The sequence below is a fragment of the Elephas maximus genome, chromosome 9, assembly GCF_024166365.1.
Source record: "Elephas maximus indicus isolate mEleMax1 chromosome 9, mEleMax1 primary haplotype, whole genome shotgun sequence".
NCBI lineage: Eukaryota > Metazoa > Chordata > Mammalia > Proboscidea > Elephantidae > Elephas > Elephas maximus.
In genome coordinates this window covers 100,337,056-100,353,157 of record NC_064827.1, presented here as the reverse complement: position 1 = coordinate 100,353,157, position 16,102 = coordinate 100,337,056, and the positions used below count along the sequence as shown (strand labels likewise).

The 16,102-nt window shown below is 39.5% G+C and overlaps 1 protein-coding gene and 1 non-coding gene across 5 annotated transcripts in view; both read left to right on the top strand.

Moving 5' to 3' along the window:
* The window catches only part of LOC126083303 (uncharacterized), a 128,289-nt gene that overhangs the window by 78,472 nt on the left and 33,715 nt on the right, over window positions 1-16,102 (top strand). The gene's annotated exons all lie outside the window — the stretch shown is intronic.
* Window positions 9,181-9,286, top strand: LOC126083467 (U6 spliceosomal RNA). The gene has a single exon (XR_007518813.1). It is a non-coding gene; the product is annotated as a U6 spliceosomal RNA (small nuclear RNA).

The window sequence follows — 16,102 nt, the reverse complement described above, 5'->3', positions numbered from 1 at the left end:
AGGAAAACCCATGCACACGCACAAAAACACTCCAGACTTACTGAATTTTAAAAGGAGGGATGAGGCTTGACTTCTCTAACCTGAAGGCTCACTAAGGCGTGGCTTGGGGAGTCTTCAGATAACATGGTGTTAGAACTCCAAGTCTGATCTCTCAGATTATCACTTGTTGCTCACACATCCTGCAGGAATTGTTTAGAAAGGACATTCACAAACAACAGTGTGGACTTGTTTCATATTTTTGAGGTCAAATGATGCTGAGGTTGGTAGATTTTTATTCTTCCAAATTGAGTCTGCCGCAGATTGGTAGACAATCCAAAGGAGTCTAATGAGTTTCACCCTCTGAGAAGACCAAGGTTTAGGTTCTATTCACAACCGACCTCTGCACAAACAGAAAGTTTATCTCAGTAAGTTCCTGTAGAGAAAGGCTATTTATTACCTTCTCCTCAACATTTTGTTTGTTTTTTAATGAAATTTCCGAAAGCCGTTGGCCTCGGAGAGTCTGGTTGAATAGTACATCAAATGTGGTAGTGTGTTAAAAGCATGGCAAATGATGGCCTCACCATGAACAAGAATCAATTGAAACATTCCCAGTCTTTGGTCAACTCTCTTCCTTATGATTTTGTAAATCGTAAAGAATAAGGATCAGTTTATGTTATGTTTCTGAGAAGAACAACATGGGAGCTCTCTATATTTGCTTAGGCCTGTAGGTATATCTGATGCCTTAGACTTTCTAAATTATGAGGAGATAAATATTCTACTAAACGAACCCAAGTAATTGGTCAAATTATTATGAGGGCCAACATTGGCTGGATGGATTGTATTTTGTTTATAGGATACCTATCTTTTTACCCATTGACATATTACTTGTTTTTTCTCAAATCCTACTTCTTTGTGCATCCTTCCTTAAGGAGTAGGGAAAAAAAAATATGGGAACCATGTAAACATATTCATTAGTTATGTAAACTTGGGAAAGTTATGTACTTTCTGAGTCCCAGTTAACTGATTTATAAAGTGTGGATCATAATAGCTATCATGGAGAGCTGTTGTGCAGATTAAACACGATAAAGTACATAAAGCCCTCAGCACAGTGACTAGTACTTAGTACGTGTTCAGTAAATGCTAGTTCAATTGTTTTATTCCAGCCTGTGTTGATTATCCCTTTCTCTGCATGCCTGTGACACATACCGTTTGTTCCCTAGTACTTCTATAAAGATAATCTTGTCTCCTTAATCAACTTTTAAAGCAACAATGCCTTTTGCATTTGCTGAATCTGGCACAACGCAGGAAATAATTTGGGGAAACACCAGGAATTCTCCCAAGGTCAACAGTCTATGAATTGTGTAATAGCTTGATTGGTAGAAAAACACACTAAGGACCGTGGCCCTTGTGATAAAATTGACTGTAGCTGGTCAATAAAACCTCATCAAATGGAGTTTTGATTGGCAAAGTAGACAAGTAAATTAAAGAAGGCCAATATTTCTTAAGTAAATTGGCAGCCAGGCTGTGGTTTCTCTGACTTGTCTCAAGTCTCCTGAATTCTAGTCCTTGAACAATCTCGATGTAAATCAACATTAAATGGAAACATAAAGCTAGAAATGAGGTCTTGGGGGGAAAATTCCAAAACGGTTTCTGTTGCTGCAGGATGGAATCTTGCTTCACACATGCCAACACCATTCCCCTTCGAGTTGTCATTCCCAGCATAGTAGACTATATTATTGTCTGATTCAAAATGGCCGATAGCAGTCCATTTCAGCTCACTAATGCCTAGGATATTGATGCTTAGGTGTTCCATTTCATTTTTGATGATTTCCAATTTTCCTAGATTCATACTTCGTACATTCCAGGTTCCGATTATTAACAGATGTTTGCAGCCGCTTCTTCTCATTTTGAGTCGGGCCATATCAGCAAATGAAGGTCCCGAAAGCTTTACTCCACCCACATTATTAAGGTTGACTCTACTTTGAGGAGGCAGCTCTTCCCCAGTCATCTTTTGAGTGACTTCCAACCTGGGGGGCTCATCTTCCAGCACTATATCAGACAATGTTCCGCTGCTATTCATAAAGTTTTCACTGGCTAATGCTTTTCAGAAGTAGACTACCGGGTCCTTCTTCCTAGTCTGTCTTAGTCTGGAAGCTCAGCTGAAACCTGTCCTCCATCGGTGGCCCTGCTGGTTTTTGAATACCAGTGGCATAGCTTCCAGCATCACAGCAACACACAAGCCCCCACAGTACGACGAACTGACAGACACATGGGGACATAGTGGTTTTTATAATGACTAAATTATATTCATTATTTTTAAGCTTACATAATTGTTTTCTATTTAGATATCAGATTATTATATTCATATATTATTCATATTTTATTTGTTGCTGTTACTTGCCCTCAAGTCAGTTTTAAATCATAGCAATCCTATGTGCAACAGAACGAAACACTGCCTGGTCATGCACCATCCTCACAATCATTGCTATGTTTGAGTTCATTGTTGCAGCCATTGTGTCAATCCATCTTGCTGAGGGTCTTCCTCTTTTTCACTAACCCCCTACTTTATCAGGCATAATGTCCTTCTCCAGGGACTAGTTCATCCTGATAACATGTCCAAAGTACATGAGACAAAGTCTTGCCATCTTTGCTTCTAAGGAGCATATTGGCTATACTTCTTCCAAGACAAATGTTCTTCTGGCAGTCCATGGTATATTTAACATTCTCCGATAATACCAGAATTCTTCTTCTGTCTTCCTTATTCATTGTCCAGCTTTCTCATGCATATGAGGTGATTGACAACACCACAGCTTGGGTTAGGTGCACCTTAGTCCTCAAAGTGATGTCTTTGCTTTTTTAACACTTTGAAGAGGTCTTTTACAGAAGATTTGCCCAGTGCAATACGTTGTTTGATTTCATGACTGCTGCTTCCATGGGCATTGATTGTGGATCCACATAAAATAAAATCCTTGACAACTTCAATCTTTTCCCTGTTTGTCATGATGTTGTTTATTGGCTCAGTTGTGAGGATTTTTCTTTTCTTTATGTTGAAGCGTAATCCATAGTGAAAGCTGTAGTCTTTAATCTTCATCAGTTAGTAAATATTTTATTTTACCTTGTATATTTGTTAAAAATTGACTTTTAAATGCATCAGGATATTTAAATATAATACTTATTTTTAAGTGTAAAAATAATGCGTTTTTTAAAATTAGAACACACAGAACTGGTTGGGTTAGGAACCAAACCATACTAACCCTTCTTACCTTGAAGATCTTCTGTTTATTTTCCTTCAAAAGTTTTTAAAAATTTTATTGTACTCAATAAGGCTCTTTGTCTTTATTTGGTTTCTGTTGAAGAGTTTTTAACTTTTTTTATGTTTTTATTTTCTTAGCTACTAGGGGAAAGAGATTTAATGTTACAACTACAACCCAGAAAATCCCCACTCACTCTATTTTGGTGACTAGTGCACAGTGTGGATTCAGCATAGCTTTTCGAATGGGGCCAATTTTCTAATACTGCTTGCTAGGTAGTATCAGAAGTGTTTGCTCAATAGTATCCTGTTGATTCGGGATGCTGTCTTTATCATATAGAACATTTTCTTCCTCGTCAGGATATGTTTAATGGCTTGTTGTTATTAGTCGCCATGAAGTTGACCCTGACTCATGGCAACCCAATATGTCCAGAGTAGAACTGCTCCATAGAATTTTCAAGGCTGTGATCATCAGGTCATCAGGCCTGTCTTCTGAGGTGCCTCTGTGTGGGTTCAAACCACCGTTTTGGCTACTAGTTGAATGCTTAACCATTTGCGCCACCTAGAGATTCCTTGTTTAATGGCTACTTATTACATTACATTGATTTGTCTGTCAATTTTTGTGCTTATATCACTTTTGTCTATTATATATTTATTGTTCTTCTTGGTTCCTGGAATACTACCAACCCAGAATCACTTTAAAAGAAACTCCTGGTTTAGGGTTTTTCATACCAAACCAAACCAAAAAAACCTATTGCCATCAAGTCGATTCCAACTCATTGCAACCCTATAGGATGGAGTAGAACTGCCCCATAGGGTTTCCAAAGAGCGGCTGGTAGATTTGAACTGCCCGCCTTTTAGCTAGCAGCCCGAGCTCTTAACCACTGTGCTGCTAAAGGTCCAGACTAAACAGATGGTATAAATTTAGGCCACAAAGCAAAGTGAGGGGTAACTTATGGCTATGCATGCTGTGGGAAGATAGCCAAGTTCTGTGGTATCTCCCTTTTGGGGTGAGCACTGATTGTTCCCTCACTGAATGGAAGCCATTTAAGGTCCTAGCTCCGTGTATACACATCTGTGTTCTGACTTCCCTCTTTGTACGTTCCTAGGCTTTGTGTACTGTCTGGTGGTTGTTGTTCTGATGGTCATCATCTGTCCACATAGAGGTGGCCATTAGCAGAGGCTGATTCGTGCCAATTGCTCTGAGACCTTAACAACGCTAACCACCAGGAGTTTGAGTCATTTAATTTTCTTTATAAACATAATTGTCTAAGCAATAAAATGCTTTATTTGATAACTTTCTAAGAATTCAATGATGGCATAGATCTGTGGGTTCTTATCAATTTGATATAAAAAGTACCAGATGTGGCCAGCAATATGTTCCTTCCACTTTGGAAATGGATTCATTGGAATGATAAACATTTAGTCTCTTGGTAAATCCATAAACCCTTTTTTAATGTTAGGGGAAAGGCATTCAGTCTCACTGAGGAGAGGATACACAGCATTGTGTCCAACCGGAAATGTGCATGACGTTTATAAGATGGGTGAAAGCTTGCACAGTGGTAGAAATGAGAATTTTGATTAACAAATTGTCAGCATGCGGCACGTTCCTCCAATTTTCAGCAATTTAAAACCCCAGCATTAATCAGCTTTTATGGAATGCCACCCACTGTTCATATAGCAGCCAGGACGGCAGTAGTGAAGATTTGTAGAGCTAGCATTAGATCAGAGATCGCACTGACTGGAGCGTCTTTATTTTGTGTGATTTTTTTTTTTTTTTAATTTAGCAGTTGGTCAAAACATGCCATATCCTCCTCAAATGACTTCTCTGAGTGTTTTCTTTCAGGACATTAAATGATACTAACAAGTCAGCAGGCTTCCCACCAAGTGGACCTTTGGTGTATGTTCTATGAGCACATTAATATGAAGTCAGAATTATGGGAACACAGGGAGTGTTCACTACTCAAAATTGTCTTTCTCGGCAATGGGAAATAAACCATCTCATTGCTTCCAAGAAACTTAACTCATTTATAAAATAATACTTCTTGTTTTTTAAATTAGTTTTAATTTATCCATTTTTTAAATTACTTATCAGGTTCCTGCAATGTGCAAGGAGTTGCGCGGACTAAAGGGATGCATAAGACATGGCCCTGCTATAAAATGGGTCACGATATCTGCATATGCTCCACTGTTTGGTCCATACATGCTTTTACCTCCTTTATATTCTTGGTCAGAGGCCCTGGATGGCACAGTTAAATGCTCAACTACTAATTGAAAAATTACAGTTTGAACCCTCCTTGAGGCACCTCAGAAGAAAGGCCTGGGGATCTGCTTTTGAAAGGATAAAACCAAACCAAACCTGTTGCCATTGAGTGGATTCTGACTCATAGTGACCCCGTGGGACAGAGTAGAACTGCTCCATGGGGTTTCCGAGGAGCGGATGGAGGACTCAAACTGCCGACCTTTTGTTTAGCAGCCAAATGCTTAATCACTACGCTACCAGGGCCTCAAAGGATACAGCTCTTGAAAACCCAATGAAGCACAGTTCTATTTGACACACATGGGATTGCCATGAGTCTGAATAGACTCAATGACAACTCCTTGGTTTATGTTCTTGGTCTATACAGAATTGAATAAATGTGCCAATACTCTCTATACTTGAACCTGGCTCACTCCTCTGTCTATAAGCCATTGCTTTAAGTTTTTTTCTAGTATTAATGCCAGAGACTGCCAGTTCATCACTACTGGTGTTTTTGGTTTATTTTGGTACCAAACTATATACATTTTCAGAAAGACTATTCAACGTTAGGTAGCATAGACTGTCATCTTAATGGAGAAAAAAAAAATCAATCGATACAGGACTTTTGTGTTCTGGGTGACTTTGTTATTGGTAGATAACCAAGAGTAGTCCTGTCAAGCAAAACAGGATGTGAAATGGAAGTTAAATCACGTGTGGTTGATAGAAGAGAGTGCCAGCCTGTGGGTTGCCCTCAGTAGAGCAGTGTCTTGGTCTCCTAAGTGTGCTGTAACAAATTTCTACAAAGTGGATGGCTTTAAAAAACATAAATTTATTGTCTTACTGTTTTGAAGGCTACAAGTCCAAATCAGAGTGTTGGCTGTGTTGATTCCTTCTGAGGCTTGAGGGAGGAACTGTTCCATGACTCTCTTCACTTCTGGTGGCTCCTGGTAATTCTTGGTGTTCTTTGCTTTGTGTCTACCTCTGTTGATAAATCACGTGGCTGCCCTTCCTCTACCTCTCCATGTCTGTTCTCTTTTATAAAACATCACTTGGATGGGATTAGGACCCACCCTACTCTAATATGACCTCATGGTAATTGATAGTATTTCCAAAGACCCTATTTCCAAACAAGGTCACATTCCTTCACAGTTATGAGGCATTAAGATTTCAAATTAATTTTTAAGTGACAAAATTTCTGTAGCTACTTGGCCCAGGGTGGTGTTCTTCTCAGCTTCATGCCCTGCAGTCAAGGCATGGGGTGGTGGAAAGCCTTTGTTGTTATTGAGACTTATAACTAAACTTCTGGCTATGATTATTTTTAGTTAGTGATTTTGACGGGAGAATTTCAGGGTATGACAAGTTCTAAATAAAAGAGTGGGTAGCTGAAGGGGAGCAGAGGAGAGGATGAGGAGGTTAGGAAACTGAGGTCAGGGTATTGGATGTGTTACCACTTGGCTGTTGAAGTCACCCAGGGTATGGGCAAGAATTGGGGTGGAGAGGAAAGCTGCAATCAGGTGCCAAAATCTTCCATGAATGATGGTGATTGGGGGATAATGGTAAATTGATGTCTGGGAGCTCAATAAATGACAGCTAAGAGGCAGGGGAGAGGGTGATAAACAGAACATCCTATTTAGGGACGGTAATTGTTGGCAAACGATTTTGCATTGGGCAAACCTGCTGCAAAAGATCTCTTTAAAGTGTTAAAAAGCAAAGATATCACTTTGAGGACAAAGGTGCACCTGATCCAAGCCATGGTGTTTTCAATCGCCTCATATGCATGTGAAAGCTGGACAATGAATAAGGAAGGCTGAAGAAGAAGTGATACCTTTGAATTATGGTGTTGGCAAAGAATACTGAATATGCCACAGACTGCCAGAAGAAGGAACAAATCTGTCTGGGAAGAAGTACAGCCAGAATGCTTCTTAGAAGCAAGGATGATGAGACTTCGTCTCACATACTTTGGACATGTTATCAAGAGGGACTGGTCCCTGGAGAAGGACATCATGCTTGGTAAAGTTAGGGGGTCAGCAAAAAAGAGGAAGACCCTCAATGAGATGGATTGACATAGTGGCTGCAACAATGAGCTCAAACATAGCAACAATTGTGAGGATGGTGTATGACTAGGCAGTTTTTTGTTCTGTGGTACATAGAGTCACTATGAGTCAGAACCAACTCGATGACACCTAACAACAACAGAAACAATTACTGGCAAGTAATCATGGAGAGCATAAATGCCAAAAACCTCATGTCTTTATTTTCAGCCACATGACAGTGAGGAATGAATAGTCTCCACTTGTGAGTGATGTGGGAAAGTATTTCCATTAGGGATGTTGCTTAAGGCAAGGTGGAGGGATTAAACAGAAGAGCAAACAAATTCACAGAGGGTTTAATATTTGAAACAGTATTTCCATAGGCTGGGTGGCCCAAACAGTTAAGTGCTCAATTACTAACTGAAAGACTGGCTAATCAAATGGACCCAGAGGCGCCTCAGAAGGAAAGTCTGGTGTTCTGCTTCTGAAAGATCACAGTCTTGAAAACCCTGTGGAGCAATTCTCCGAATCACATGGGGTCCCCTTGAGTTGGAAATGACTCGATGGCAACTAGTTTGGATTTTTTGGATTCAGTGGAAGGGGTTGGATAGAGTGGAGAGGGATTGGATAGGTCAGGGGCCCCAGAAGAAATGAGGGTGGAGGAGAGGATGGATGGACAGAGACTTACACTTTGTTATTTGCTGATGAAAACATGAATGGAAATGCATGGTGGGTTGCATGTAGTCTCTTTGAGGAGAGTAGATATTGGGCCTCATGTCCAGACGACTTCTTTGGGCTTAGATGATGTTGGTCGCTGCAGTTGCAGTCCTCGATCACCTAAACTCAGGTTCAGTTTCTGTAGTTACTTGACCTGGAGTGGTGTTCTTCTTGGCTGCATGCCCTGTAGCCAAGGCATGGGATGGTGGAAAGCCCTTGTTGTTTTTGAGCTTTTGAACCAAACCTCCTGGCTATGATTAGTTTTTAGCTTTTATATCCCAGCATGTAATTGCTTGATGTCACTTGGCTAGGATCTATAATGATATAATCATACATTTTCATAGGATTTACAGGCTTTTGAACAGCTTACAAGTGACTTTCAAGCACATGGTCCCATATAATGTCATACAGTTCCCTTTTATAAAAACACAACATTTTTTTCTTGTGGCTTATTCACACTCTTGGGAAAAATCAGGCTTAGAAAAGGGACTCATATTTTGCGTTTATAATTTTTGTTAGAGTAATTGGTTTTTCAAGTAGAAACAAAAAGCACATTGTGGGAGCACTTAAGGTGTTACCCGTTTACCAGTTTCCATCCAGTTGATTCTAATTCACGGCGACTCCATGCATGTCAGAGGAGAGCTATGCTCCACAGGGTTTTCAAAGGCTGATTTTTTTCAGAAGTAGATTGCCAGGCCTTTCTTCTAAGTGGACCGGACTTGACCCTCCAACCTTTCTATCAGCAGCTGTGTGAGTTAACCATTTGCACCACCCAGGGACTCCACGTGAAGTGTACTCTTTTGTAAATCATCAGTGACCCTGAGTGCGTGAAGTTGAAACTAATTGTGCGAATGTATCTTCATGCTTTTCTTTGGTTTGATGATGGTTTCTTTCCTATCTTTGTTACCTAGAGCTGCCATAACAAAAAGTACCACAAGTGGGTGGCTTTAAAGAACAGAAATATAGTGCTCTCTTTGGCTACACACATACTAAAATTGGAAGGATACAGAGAAGATTAGCTTGGCCCCTGCACAAGGAAGACACCAAATTCATGAAGTGTTCCATATTTTTGGGGAATTCACTAACTAGGTAGTAGACAAGGATCAACCTCAGTGAAGGGAAGGACAACACACAATACAGGCAAGTCAGCACAGCTGTACCAAAGCAAAAGCTAAGAAGTTTTCTGGACACATCTAGACACCTTGAGGGAGAGAGTAGCTGGTGCTGGAGCCTGAAGACCATAGTTTTGGGGGACATTAGGTCAATTGGCATAACAATATTTATTAAGAGAGAAGGAGGGGCCAAGATGGCAGAATAGTCAGATGCTTCCTGTGCTCCCTCTTACAACAAAGACCCCTCCCCCAAAAGTGAATCGATTATATATGACAATCTAGGAGCCCTGAACATCAAAGACAAAGTTGAGGAGTAGGACTGAGCAGCAGGGGGAGGGAGAGACGGTTCAGAAGCAGCAAAGATTTGCCAGACCTGACCTGAGCAGCACCCTACAGGCTGAATCGGCAGGCACATGTGGGCTGAGGCAAGCAGTAGCACTAGGGGTGTGTTTTCTACATCTGGAGAAACTGAGTCCGCACAAGCCTCTGGTGCCAGGGGGAAGAGGTGCTATATCTGTTAAAGTTAAGTGAAAGCATCTAATCTACTGTGCAGGATTAAAATAACCTTACCCCTCTGGGAAGTGCCTCTCACCTCTTCACCTGCTCCCTCCCTGCTCTGCTCCAATCCCAGTTCGGCTTCAGTGACTATTGTGACCCCTGGCCTGGAAGTGGGACCCGTCAAGTGCCCCAAGTCATTCTCCCAGCTTTGGAGAGGGAATAGATTAACAAATAAATAACAAATGGGAAAAATAACCTTTCAGCTCCCTTAAGCCAGGACTTCAGGTCAGGCATGACCCCTTTACCTAGGCACAGGTAAAAGGGGTTCACAGACTTTAAATGCCTTTCACCCTGCCTAGACCTGTTTGGGCCCATTTAAACAGCATAGGCCCCCATTAGCATAGTACAAACATGGTTTATACCTGAAGCCTATTTTCAACTGCATCTGCTAAGGGGGAGTGGAGATTCATGACATTTGGCACTGCCCTGCCCATTAAGTACAGCTCTCACTTACCCACATCAGGGGCCTGAGGACTGGTGGCTTCACTCACTTCACCTAGCCACCCATGACGGGGGTCTGAGAATAAGTGGTGTCTCCCAGTCCTTACAGCCAATAGCATTTGTTATTGCTGTTAGGTGCTGTTGAGTTGGTTCTGACTCATAGTGACCCTATGTACCACAGAAAGAAACACTGCCTGGACCTGTGCCATCCTTACAATTGTTATGCTTTAGCCCATTGCCAATAGCACTGGGTGGCCAAAATCCAGCTGCAAAACCCATTTACCTATGCACTCCAGAGAACAGGGACATGCTTTCCACCCAGGTACTCAGGGACAGCCGTCAGCCCCCTACCTTGTTGAGCACATAACCCCCATGGCAGCAGATACCGGTGCCTGCTGCAATCACCCCTACATAGCCCTGCCCATCTAGGACTGTAGGTAAGAGCCTGCACCACACACTCAGTGATCAATGACCTGAACACCTGAGCTGAATCCACACAAAAAAAGTGAATGGACTCCTGGGCTCACATACCTAGAGGCAAGTCTAACCATCTAGTGACAGGACGTGAGAACTTCAAAGATGCCAATAACCAAAGCAGCTCAAATGGCCAGCCTCTGTGGGCATATCAAAACAAAACAAAACAAGAATCTAGGACACAGTAAGCAAACATAAAATCAATAAATATAATAACTTATGGATGGCTTGGAGACAATAGTCAATATCAAATCACATAACGAGGCAGACCATGATGCCTTCAGCAAGCAACCAAAATAAAGAGCCAGGAAACCTCCCAGAGGAAGAGAATGTCTTGGAATTACTAGAGAAATTCAAAAGATTAATATACAGAGCTCTTCAAGAGATCAGGAAGGAGTTCAGGCAAAATGCAGACCAAGCCAAGGAACACACAGACAAAGCAACAGAGGAACTTAAGAAGGTTTTACAAGAGCAAAATGACAAATTTAACAGGCAGGAAGAATCCATACAGAGACAGCAAATAGAAATCCAAAATATTAACAATAAAATTTCAGAATTAGACAATTCTGTAGAAAGAGCAGAATTGAGGCAATGGAAGTCAGAATTAGTGAGACTAAAGTAAAGCACTTGACACCAAAGTTATTTGAGGAAAAATGAGCTAAAAGAATTAAAAAAAAAATGCAGAAACCCTAAGAATCATGTGAGACTCTATTAAGAGGAATAACCTATGAGTGACTGGGGTACCAGAACAGTGCAGGATAACAAAAAAATATGGGGAGAATTGTGGAAGATTTGTTGGTAGAAAACTTCCCTGATATGAACGATGAGAAGATATCTATCCAAGAAGCTCACTGAACCCCACACAGGGTTGATCCTAAGTCCCCAGGACATATTATAATCAAACTTGCCAAAACCAAAGACTGGCTAAGGATAAAGGAAAAATCATCTGCAAAGAAGAGTCAGTAACTCTAAACTCTGACTACTCAGCAGAAACTATGCAGGCAAGAAGGCAAAGAAATCACGTTAATGAAGCCTTGAAAGAAAGAAAAAAATAATTGCCAGCCAAGAATTATATAACAAAACTGTCTCTCAAATATAATGGTGAAATTAGGGCATTTCCAGATAAACAGAAGTTAAGGGAATTTCCAAAGACCAAACCAAAATTTCCAGAAATACTAAAGAGAGTCCTCCAGTTAGAGAATCAATAACATCAGATAACAACTCAAGACTAGAGCACAGGACAGAACAACCAGATATCAACCCAGATAGGGAAGTCATGAAAATAAGTTAAAGCTAAAACATTGAAAATAGAGAAACAGACATCAATATAAAAAAAAGATGACAACATTAAAACAAAAAAGAGGGACTAAATAATGTAATCAAAGAATTTTTATATGGAGAAGTTAAGGCGATATCAAGGAACAGAAGATTGGTTTAAACTTAGAAAGATAGAGGTAAATTTTAAGGTAACCACAAAGGAAACTAACAATCCTACACATCAAATAAAAAAGAAGAAAAACACAGACTCAGCAAATACAAAATCAACAACAATGAAAAAGATAAAAAGAAAATACATAAAGAAAAACGACTTAGCACAGAAAATTAAGTGGAATAAAGAGACTATCAACAACAGACACAAATACATCAAAAGGACAGCACTGAACTCATATTTATCAATAACTATGCTGAATGTAAATTGACTAAAGGCACCAATAAAGAGACAGAGTGGCAGAATGGATTAAAAAACATGCTTCTTCTATAGCTGCCTGCAAGAGACACACCTTAGACTCAAAGACACAAATGAACTAAAGCTCAAAGGATGGAAAAAACATATCAAGCAAACAACAATCAAAAAAGATCAGGAGTGTAGATATTTATCTCTGAAAAATAGACTTTAAAGCAAAATCCATGAAGAAGGATAAGGAAGGACACCATGTAATGATTAAACGGCCGATACACCAGCAGGACGTAACCATAATAAATACTTACACACCCAACGGCAGGGCTCCAAAATACATAAAACAAATTCTAACAGCACTGAAAAGAGAAATAGCTTCACAATAATAGTAGGAGACTTCAACACACCACTTTCAGTGAAGAACAGAACATCAAGAAAGAAGCTCAATGAAGACACAGAAGATCTATATGCCACAATCAACCAACTTGATCTCATAGACATATACAGAACACTCCACCCAACAGCAGCCAAGTATACTTTCTTTTCCAACACACATAGGACGTTCTCCAGAATAGACCACATATTAGGCCACAAACCAAGACTTAACAGGATCCAAAACATTGAAATATTACAAAGCATGTTTTCTGACCATAAAGCCATAAAAGTAGAAATCAATAACAGAAAAAGCAAGGAAAAAAAACCAAATACATGGAAACTGAGCAACACTTTGTTCAAAAACTACTGGATTATAGAAGAAATCAAGTACAGAATAAAGAAATTAATAGAATCAAATGAGAATGAAAACACATTGTACCAGAACCTTTGGGACTCAGCAAAAGCAGTGCTCAGAGGTCAATTTATAGCAATAAATGCACACATCCAAAAAGAGGAAAGGGCCAAAATCAAAGAATTATCCCTACAACTTGAATAAATAGAGAGCAGCAAAAGAAGCCTTTGGGCACCAGAAGAAAGCAAATAATAAGAATTAAAGCAGAATTAAATGAAATAGAGAATAGAAAAACAATGGAAAGAGTTAACAAGACCAAAAGCTGGTTCTTCAAAAAGATCAATAAAATTGATAAACCATTAGCCAAACTGACAAAAGAAAATCAGGAGAAGAAGCAAATAACCCAAAATAGGAAATGAGATTGGCAATATCACAACACACCCAACTGAATTTAAAAGAATTGTAACAGAATACTATTAAAAATTGTATTCCAACAAATGTGAAAACCTAGAGGAAATGGGCAAGTTTCTAGAAACACACTACCTACCTAAACTAACGCAAGCCGAGATAGAAAAAAATAATAAACCTATAAAAAAAGAAGAGATTGAAGAGGTAATTAAAAAACTTCCAACAAAAAAAATGCCCTGGCCTTGATGGTTTCACTAGAGAATTCTACCAAACTTTCAGAGAAAAGTTAACACCCATACTACTAAAGTGTTTCAGAGCATAGAAAATGATGGAATACTCCCAAACTCATCTTATGAAGCCAGCATAACCCTGATACCAAAACCAGGTAAAGACACCACAAAAAAAGAAAATTACAGATCAATATCCCTCAGAAACATAGACACAAAAATCCTCAACAAAATTCTAGCCAATAGAATGAAACAACATATCAAAAAAATAATTCACCATGACTGAGTGGGATTCATACCAGGCATGCAAGGATGGTTTAACATTAGAAAAACAATCAATGTAATCCATCACATAAATAAAACAAAAGACAAGAACCACATGATCTTATCAATTGATGCAGAAAAGGTATTTGATGTCCAACACCCATTCAGGAAACACTGGCAGTGTAGTGGTTAAGACCTATGGCTGCTAACCAAAAGGTCAGCAGTTCAAATCCACCAGGTGCTCCTTGGAAACTATGGGGCAGCTCTACTCTGTCCTATAGGGTTGCTATGAGTCAGAATCGACTTGACGGCAATGGGTTTTTTTTTTGGTGTTTGTTTTAACACACATTCATGACAAAAACTCTCAGCAAAGTAAGAACAGAAGGCAAGTTCTTTAACATAATAAAGGGCATTTATACAAAGCCAACAGCCAACATCACCCTAAATGGACAGAGCCTGAAAGCATTCCCCTCGAGAACAGGAATCAGACAAGGATGCATTTCATCAGCACTCTTATTCAACATTGTGCTGGAGGTCCTAGCCAGAGCAATTAGGCAAGAAAAAGAACTAAGGGGCATCCACATCGGTAAGGAAGAAGTAAGAGTATTCCTATTTGCAGATCGTATGATCTTAGACACAGAAAACCCCAAGGAATCCACAAGAAAACTACTGGAACTAATAGAAGATTTCAGCAAATAATCAGGATACAAGATAAACATACAAAAATCAGTTGGATTCCTCTATACCAACAAAGAGAACGTTAAACAGGAAATTACCAAATCAATACCATTTGCAATAGCCCCCAAGAAGATAAAATACTTAGGAATAAATCTAGCCAGAGACGTAAAAGACTTATACAGAGAAAACTACAAGACACTACTGCAAGAAACCAAAAGGGACCTATATAAATTGAAAAGCCTACCTTGCTCATGGATAGGAAGACTCAACATTGTGAAAATGTCATTTCTACCCAAAGTGATCTACAGACACAGCGCAATCCTGATCCAAATTCCAATGGCATTTTTTAATGAGATGGAGAAACAAATCATCAACTTCATATGGAAAAGGAAGAGACCCCAGATAAGTAAAGCATTACTGCAGAAGAAGAACAAAGTGGGAGGCCTCACACTACCTGATTTTAGAACCTATTGTACTGCCATGGTAGTCAAACAGCCTGGTACTGGTACAACAGATACGTAGACCAATGGAACAGAATTGAAAATCCAGATGTGAATTTACCCTTCTATGAGCAGCTGATATTTGACGAAGTCCCAAAGTCTGTTAAATGAGGAAAAGACAGTCTCTTTAACAAACGGTGTGGGCAAAACTGGATATCCATCAGCAAAAAAATTGAAACAAGACCCATACCTCATGCTATGTACAAAAACTAATTCAAAATGGATCAAAGACCTAAATATAATGTCTAAAATGATAAGGATCATGGAATAAAAAATAGGGACAATTCTAGGAGCCCTAATAAATGGCATAAACAGAATATAAACTCTAACTAACAATGCACAAACACCAGAAGAGAAACTAGGTAACTTGGAGCTCCTAAAAATCAAACACTTATGCTCATCAGAAGACTTCACCAAAAGAGTAAAATGAGAACCTACAGACTGGGAAAAAATTTTTCACTACGTCATATCTGATCAGGGTTCTAATCTCTAAAATCTACAAGATACTGTAAAACCTCAATAACAAAAAGACAAATAACCCAATTAAAAAATGGGCAAAGGATATGAACAAACACTTCACCAAAGAAGACATTCAAGCAGCTAACAGACACGTGAGAAAATATTCAGGATCATTAGGCATTAAAACAAACAAAAAAAAAGAAAAGAAACAAACAAAACCTGTTTCCACCAAGTTGATACAGACTCATAGTGACCCTATAGTGCAGAGTAGAACTGCCCCATAGAGTTTCCAAGGAGCGCTTGGTGAATTCCAACTGCCGACATTTTGGTTAGCAGCTATAGCACTAACCAAAATGCTTTA